Below are 9,519 nucleotides of genomic sequence, written 5' to 3' on the forward strand. Positions count from 1 at the left end.
CACCGTCTTTCGTGTGGCGCGTGGATGTGATGCGCTGTTGTGGATATGTTGTACGGCGCCGACCCAGCCCGTGGTTCCGGGACAGAACGCACTCCACATAGATGTCCCAGAACACCTGCGCCAGGTCCCAGAACAGTGCGCTGTGTTTACTGTTATCAGACGACTTGAGAAAGATCATCAGATCCCAGAAGGCGGGCACGGTGTCGGTTACCCGCGGTGAGCGCATCTCAAGCAGCAGAGCCGACGAAGATTCCCAGCACTGCGCGTCCACGCGGCTCAGGGTCAACGGGTCCACGCGCCCGCTGCCCTGCTCACCCCATAACGGCAGCGCGCATATGCACATCATCAGCACTGCCGTGATCAGACGCGCGCTCAGCCAGACAGATTCCATCTGCAAAAGTTTGACAGTGGACGTTTGCTACTTCGTAAAAGTTGAACCGTTCTGAACTCAAGTAATGAACGTAAATTATTTGACTTTGACTCAAACATTTGACCTTTGTTCTGCCAACAAACGGTGAACGAAACATCCATTTTCAATACCATTAGGCAATTCTTATTTTTACTGATGATGATAAAACACAACGATCTTACCTCGACGACGACGCACTTTTCTGTTCCTTCATGAAAACTGAATTTAGTAAGTTTGAAGTGAATTCAGCGTCAGTGTAATTGAAGGGGTTGGTCCAATTAAAAGATCTCTTAAGCTCCAGAAGGGTCACGCAGAGCGCGTCATAGCCGGAACCACGTTGAGACGTGCGTCATTTATTTACCATTGCTTTCATTCATATCACTGTAGAGTTGCAAATGTTCATGCGTCTTTCTCAAAGGAATGTTTATTATTATTATTTTGTAAAACTGCATCCTCGGAAGACAAATATTTGTTTTACGTTTTCTTTAAATCCTGCATTCTGGAACTTCACAGGTCCTCAGATGAACGGGTTATTTTTTAAATACGCATTGTCTAAACGAATAAGAATAATAGTCTTGTGTAAAAAACTCAAGCAGGTTGTTCCGGATGCTATGCAGCACTATTGCGTCCCTCTCGAGCTTTTAGTGAAATGCCACATGAATGACTGCGCATGTCTAATTACAGACAGTCTTTCATAATGGCACATTCACAGGAATATTATGACGAGAGTCAATTTTGCATGTCACTTAGCAATATTAAAGCACACATTATAAGGTTACAGCTATTATGGGCAGGAACTTTACCCATTACGTTGTATTGTAATAACTGTATTGTGTCCGGTGAAGAAATGTGAAACATGTGGACACACTTTACCTCTGGGCCTGTAGGGCGAGCGCTTGTAGATTTACAGTGAATCTCACAGCTCTGACTTCATATCTGATCGGTTTTCAACCTATGGCTGCAATAATGAATCTTCATAAACACTTCATGATGAGGTTCATGTCTCAGGATGAGAAATGATTGAGTTCATATATTGACTTTGGATTGCAGACTTGAGACATTGTTGACTTGAAACTCTGATGACGGCGACGTTTGTGACATTTCTGACTCTTTCTCATCTGAGATATGAGACATTTTCTTGCGGTCTTAATGATGATTAATTGAGATATTAAAGAGATCTCATCTGTAAATTGTCTTTCTTATGGAATGCTGCACGTAAAACATTTCTCATAGTGCCATTTTATTCAATTGGTAATTTTCAGTATATTGTCTGTATGTTTAATTAAAAATTAACAACCAATTTAATAGTTTTGTTAAAAAAACGAGTTTCAGAAACGTAAGCATGTAAATTCTATAAAATCATGCTGTTCCTGAATAGTCAGACCAAAAGGTTGAATTAGTCAACGTGTTCTTTTGAAATGTTGTCAGGTAAAGGCAGGTGGTCTTTAAGGGCTTTGTGTAGAGAAAAGACTATCGACTGCTCATTCAGCAATTATCAGGAAACATTAACCTCCAGTCTCTCCTTTATCTCATGATTTTATTCTTAACGCAGCCGTTCCCAACGGGTCCTCATAACATTCATCCTCAAACATCTGTGAAATGAAGACAGAAGGTGTAAAATACTGTTGATTTTATTACTTCTGTGATTTTCCTGTAGACATGGTGTATCTTTATGGGTAACAGCAGCTCAGTAAAGACGCTAATGACAAACCAAAAATACAAGAGGCGAGGGTTTCAAATCGCACTGAAACCTCACGCGTGGACGAGTTTTTGTGTGTGTTCTACTTCTGCAAAACGAGTTATTTTGAACCAAAGGAAATACATCCGTTTCTTTTTCGGATAAAAGCAATAAGTGAGGCCCCAATGAAATGTGTCATAAGGGTCTATCATGGCTAACCCAAAGAACTGGGGCAACTGACTTCATAGTCATATTTTAGCGTTTCATCCTTTCGTCTTGTGCAACAAATTCTTTTGCATAGTAAATAAAAGGTTTGCAGCAGACAATAGCACAGCACACTCTCCGTAATATATATTCATATGGGTTTGGGGAATCACACTTCATTCTTACAGAGTAATAAGAAGCCCACAATAGTGTGAATTCATGCAGCAAAGGGTCGTCGGCCTCTAAAGTTGATCCATATGATAAGCGCTGAATAATACGTCGACCAATGGTAGAACAAGGTACAGTACACATAAAGTATTAAGTTATTGCCGGTGTTTTCAGGTGATCAGTTACTATCACACTGTCTCACCTCTACAGGTGTATCAACATCACTGTAAAGTGCTGCGTGTCACATCCAAACGTATGTTTTTCCAGTAGATCTTTGGCTTAGAGTCGTCTCCTGATTTAAAGCGCAAGGTGACGTACAGGACTAACTTTTACACACGCTATTGTACAATACAGACCGACTCAAATCATACCATTCTCATCTATATCCACACATTTTAAATCATTGTCTTGAAAATTCCTTAAAACTGAACATAAGAGATCTGTGAGCGTATCATTAAAGCGTTTTAAAGAAATTGTATTCATATATTCCTGGGCCTGTATGTATAAAGCATCTTAGAGTCAAAATGTACTCTTAAATGTGTCAAAATTCAAAGAATGACGTTATTATTCCTAGACTTAAGAATAAGTGTGATTCATAAAGTGTCAAGACTTGGTTTCCGCTCCTAAACGATTGGAGAGGGCTGAAGAGGTCTACTAACATACTGTATTTAAGACTAACAAGATACCACACACTTTAAAACAAAGAAACAATGTGTTGGAATGATATGATGATAGTGAGTTCATCAAATAATATAATAATACGAAAAATGTTTAATAACATTTTTAAGGATTTGCAGGTTTGGTCTTTTCTTCATATACAGCTATGAGTGTATAATAGAGTGTGATTCGGCATCATAATTCTTTAAATTAACTGTTTAAACTCAAATAAAAGTGTATGAAACCAAGCCAAAATGGATACGAATTAATTATACACGCAAAATACATTTTTGAAACTGCTCTTTTACTTTTGCATCTTTGTTTGAAAAATGAAACTGCAGGTTACTTTATGTATTTATCTTCCTGTGGGCTGAACTCAACCGATGTTAAATTTCCCAGAAAATCATACAGCTCAATATATCAATCACTATTATAAGCTTACCGTTGTAAATCAGAGGAAGGTAGGCGACAGTTTTCATCACTGATTTTGATGTACTTGCCCCATCACAGAATTCTTGTTTATTTTACTCAAATAAGATATGGATTGCCGTTGTATAAATTAATGAATAAAAAATATATACAGTCTACGAATTTAATGTCTGAATTAAGCAATGAATTGCAGGCTTCCTACGGACATTTTGTGTTTAAATCATAGTCCTTAATAAACAAAACTTAAGTCAGAACTAAAGAATCAGTCTTAAACTTTACTGAAAGTTAAAAGTCTCCTACTCTTAAAAACGTCTAAGAATTTTTTGACACTTAAGTCAATGTTTAAGATTACTCTTAAGAGCATTTTGAGACGTTATATACATACGGGCCCTGAATTATATTGACTCTCAACTGTAGCGTTAAAGGCCTAGTTCAGCCCAAAGACAAATCTTTCATCATTTATTGATCCTCATGTCATGTCAACCCTGTGTGACTTTCTTTGTTCAACACAACGCATACTTTGAAGTACGCTTGTAACCAAACAACACCGAACTCAATTGATTTCCATTGCATGAACACAAAACCACTGAGACATTTCTCAAAATATCTTCACTTGTGCTCTGCAGAAGAAAGAGTCTTTGAACAACATGAGGGTGAATAAATGCAGAATTTGTACTGTCTCTTTAAGAGATCAGCAAGGACGGACCTGTTCCAGCGCGTTTTGCGGGAGCATCAGTACCGGGGTGAGAGCTGGCCATCAGCTTAAGGTGTCCACCCCTTACAGTCACAGACCTCAGAAATCATTTATTAACACACAACGATACGCCTTTCTTTGCTTCTGTGATGTCACCTCTGTCAAATAAACAATCATGAGATCATGTTTGGATCATGTTTAAGTTGTTATGCAACAGGGATCATTTCCTCACAGGTTGGATATTGGCATCAGCTTAGCCATGCAAAACCTTCGATCGGGGTGCCAAGCTGTTTCATGAAGTCATGCTTCTGCAAGATAGAAAGATTGACACTTCGGTGGGATGTGATTTAAAAGCAGCTGTGTGAGAGTAGGCGGGGTTTATAAAAGTAGGCGTGGCTACGTAACTAAGGTATTGCTTAGTTCTTCGCTATGATGTTAAATACTTTCAAGTATAACTAATGCCTGAAAATAGCAGCAAAACCGGAAGCCCGGCTGATTTCAGAAGCTCTGGAGATCAGCGTTTCTTCTCGTCCTCTAGATGCCACCAGCATTCGGATTGTATCCTCGCCGTTTCACGTTTCTTGACACGAGGCAGGGAGGAAGGAAAGATGTTATTGGCAAACACAACATTACTGTTTTTTTTCAGAATGAAATGCACCGTAACTGTGACTCGGCTTCAGTTCCACAGCGTCCGCATGAAAAGCATTGGATTTGATATGATCTGCAGCGTAGTCAAATATTCTAGAGATTGTAGAACTGAAGCAGACCTTCACTACAGTGAACAGCACTGTGTCGCCATGCTTTTCATCAGCAGATGAGGACATATAGAGAGCTACAGACCAGCAGGCCAGAGATATGGACTAAAGAAGAAGAAGAGATGCATGTGATCTACTGATGGAGCATCTTAAGGGCTTCACACTGACAGCTGACACTGAATTTGGAATAAAATGCTTTAAAATCATTAGTCGAGCTCAGGGATGTTAACTTCGAGACCCTGGTTTAACCACCCCTGTTCTCTACGTCACAAAAATGTTGTAACCGATCACATCACACATGCTGAGTGGGCGATCAGGTTATCGGAGAGGTCGTGTGATCGAACGGAGGCTAATCTGCACACACCAAGTGAAGCAAGCAAATGTCACGATCAAAGATGAGTTTTAAGGGATAAAGCGATTGACCGCAGGAGGACATTTAAATGCCTCTGCAACTACACTGCATGTGTTATTATTCAGATTGAGTAGCTATAGACCACTTCACATGACATAACCAACGCTGGTTCAGAAGAACGTCCCGTCTCAGTATTTTAACACCACACAAGCGTTTTCACAAAATACAACAAGCAGAACATTTATGACTAGGGATGCACCGATACCCTTTTTTAAAGGCAGAGTACGAGTACCGATATTACTCGCCGATACAGATGCCTGTGCCTTTTCACAACAGACTGAGACTAATAAAAATAGACTTACATCATTACAAACATCTCCACATTAAACACATTATGAAATAATATCGTTTTTCACAAACTTTCGAAGCAAATTTCACAACAAATTTGTGTCAGTTCTGTCAATTATGTCACATGAGGTATCGGTGCATTTTTATGTGTGCATGAGCTTAGTATCGGGCCCGATATTAGTGCATCCTTATTTATAACCGTATCAAAATGTTAAAGTAATATATTTAAGATTCAATTATGTATGTAAGATTTAGGGTGGTTCACTTTCACGCACCTGGGTTCGGAAGACGGCGTTCACATCATCCAAATAAACCGAACTCTGACGTTAATCAAAAGTGTTAATGTGAAACCGCCAGAAATTCTTTTAACCAGGAAGTACCTTCGGACCAGTGTTTACATTTTGCAAAGTGGTTTATTAACATTCTGATTTATTAAAGCTGTACTATCTAACTTTATTGCCATCTCTATTTCAAACATAAAATTGCAGATTGCTTTACGTACTTCTTCCTTAAGTCAAATGACGTAAAATTAAAATTTCCTGCGAAAACGGTTTTAATTTGTATTCACTGCGTAAACAGATCGTAAAAGAGCTTAATGTCTGATGGGAATACATGGCCTGATCCATAGTTATTATAGTTCTGATTTTAGTTTTATAAATATAGCTTTCATTTTTAGATTAGAGATTCATGTTCATTCTGGTTAAAGTTTTAGAAATTTTGTGTATGCTTTTGTCATTTGATCATTCATTGGTTGATATAATATAAATATTAGTTAATTTCTATACTTAATATGAGTTAATATTTGATTTACCTGAACAGAAATGATTTAATAACTTTGGCCTGATCCCACAGCAATCCAGGAAAAATATTTTACAAAGTAACTAATTGTTATGATAATGAAGCTCCACCCCTAAACCGAACTATCAATGGTGCGAAAGCAGATCATACTAAAACCTACACATAAATCCACCACCTCGCAAAATCCACGTGATCGTGTTAGAATGCAGTGTGTTTCCAAGCACCTTTTGCGTAGCTAGAAAAGAATATGTGCTTTATACAAATAAGCAGTGACACGGTGGAGCACCTGATAAAGTCAGCCGGCCGTCGAGTAGCGCCTACTAGTGTTCAGCGAGTCATAGAGCTGTCATTGTGAAGGCTCCTTTACATGACATCAGCAGATGAGTCTCTCCATCAAACGATAAAGCTGAAATGATGGATTTCCCAGACTCCCTCATGCAGATGTGATAGTTGTGTGAGAGAGTCTGACGGGGGGAAAGCCGTCTGTACCAGGTCCACGTGCCAGCCAGCAGCTCCACAAGGAGACAGATTCTGGTGCGTACGTGAAGAGCGCATGTCATGTCACAAAGGCCTCTTGACTTTACACAGGACTGAAAGAGAGTGTAAAGGTTATGATGATGTCTCACCGCATTCCTCCATTAGCTAGACCCACATGCTTCATCACTTAAAGGGACAGCACACCCAAAACTGAACATCTTGCTCCTTTACTCACTCCCGTGTGCTTTCAACATGTATGACTTCTGTTCAACATACAGGGGATTGTTTACACAAACTTCATGAATTGTTTTCTTTGTTTGTTCGCACATATAAATTAAGGGTGTCATAATCTAGCAATATTGTCAATTACTGTGATATTAAGAACCAAGATTATTGATATTGTGTTGATTGTACACATATCGTAAACTATTCAGCATCCATTCAAAATGTTGCTTTAAGAGTTTCAGGGGTTACAACCTCTCTCTCTCTCTCTCTCTCTCTCTCTCTCTCTCTCTGTCTCTCTCTCTGTCTCTCTCTCTGTCTCTCTCTCTGTCTCTCTCTCTGTCTCTCTCTCTGTCTCTCTCTCTGTCTCTCTCTCTGTCTCTCTCTCTGTCTCTCTCTCTGTCTCTCTCTCTGTCTCTCTCTCTGTCTCTCTCTCTGTCTCTCTCTCTGTCTCTCTCTCTGTCTCTCTCTCTGTCTCTCTCTCTGTCTCTCTCTCTCTCTGCCTCCCTACACTTGTATGTGTGATTTGTTGACCAAATAACAGACAAAACACAAACTAAACCAAATTATAGATGAATTCACTGAAGGCAACACTTTCAATGCCAGTCAGCAATATTAACCGGTTATGATGAGTGATCAGCGCCGCCGCTCCCACCACGCGAATCACGCACTGTGCGTAGGGCCCCAAGTGCTGAGGGGGCACCAAAAATAGCCTGATGAAAAAAATTTTTTTTATCTAATATTATTTCATTAAGCTATAGAAAAATAATTAGGCAGGCATATTTTAGCCATGTATATGTAAAAAAAAACGGCCGAACAATCCCATATCACCCCATCACACCACCCGCCCAGGTCCGCGCGGCAGTGCCGGTTGATCGCGCGTGCGCCTGACGCAGTTTGACAGACGGTAGCCTAGGCAACTTATTTGGAAATGGCCCCGAAAAGACAGCAGGAGTCAGGATCAGAGAAAAAAAAGAAGAAGAAACTGCGAGATGATGCCTCACTAACCAACCAACAAAGACGCTTTAGCCTCCTCGTTAGAGCGCTCGTCTCCCATTTGGACCGACGTCGGTTCGAAGCCCGTGCCGAGCGGGGCGAATAACTTTAATTTCGGTGCAGCTTGCAATCTGAATTGAGATTTTACTGTTAAACATTGATAGTTTTTTGTTTTGCTATTCTGTTTACTGAAGAAAAGTTTGCACCTTTAAGAGGGGGCATCATAATGGAATTATGCTTAGGGCACCAAAATGGCTAGCAGCGGCCCTGTGAGTGATGACAGTGCAATCATAAAGATTGACAATGACATAAGAGTGAGTAAATGATAACAGACTTCTTCATTTTGGATTTAAAACAGCTTGAGCATGTGCTGTCATTTAGTGTCATGACACCAGTGCTATGTGACTGAAATGACACATCTGCAGCGTTTATGTTTGAATCATATAAGCCTCTGATAGATTCTAAAAGCCGCACCTTCATTACACCGACATTCACTATCACTGAATGATATTTCATTTCCACTGCATAGTACTGCACGGTTCAGCTCACCTTTGGAGGGTTTTCCACTGGGTACATTGATACTTTTTTAGTACCACCTTGAGGTTCCAAGCGTACCGTATCGATATCCAAGTGTGACGTGTTTACACACAGATCACTGAGAATCACTACCAGTGTCATTGCATGTGCAATACACAAATTTTAATACGTAATCTAGGGGTTTCGTTATATGCTTCGTGACTGTAATATAGAGATTGAGAACTTTAGCGCGATGCTAATTGCTAAATAAGCTTACCCTTGTCACCATCGAGAAAACCAAATGATCATCGTCTGCTCTTTACTGTAAGATTTCCCAAACTCTCTGGTATTTTAGCAGTGTTTTGTTTTCCTGCCATCGATATGCTCTTTTACTTCTGTGTTTATGCCACGTTCACAATGATGCTACGGCAGTAGAGGCGGCGCAACTATGACGATAAATGTATATTCCACACCAACTTTGAAGCAGGACTAACGGCTTTGGAAAAGCAAACTTAGCTGAAGTGAGCTGGACCGAGCCGAGTCGTACTAAACCTGACGGTACCATGCAGTGGAAAGAGCCATAAGGGTTGATCCTCAGATTCAGTCTTCCACAGCTGGTGGTGTGATGTCAGACTGTAAAGCTTGCAGCTGGTGAATGATAACTGAAGTTGTGTGTAAATTTAGCATGCAGGTCAGGACTTCAGCTTTGCCCTTCAAGCTGCTTTGAGTTTCTGCTGCAGTTCAACTTGAGGCCAGGTCTCTCTTTCTCTCTACGTTAGGTTTGTGTGCTGGTAAAGCGTCTGTAGCAGAAACTCA

General features: G+C 40.2%; 1 protein-coding gene across 3 annotated transcripts in view; it reads left to right on the plus strand.

Moving 5' to 3' along the window:
- Window positions 1–9,519, plus strand: part of cUnh2orf76 (chromosome Un C2orf76 homolog) — a 292,668-nt gene that overhangs the window by 101,521 nt on the left and 181,628 nt on the right. The window lies entirely within an intron of this gene.

This window comes from Barbatula barbatula (genome assembly GCF_947034865.1).
Source record: "Barbatula barbatula genome assembly, chromosome: 9".
Lineage (NCBI taxonomy): Eukaryota > Metazoa > Chordata > Actinopteri > Cypriniformes > Nemacheilidae > Barbatula > Barbatula barbatula.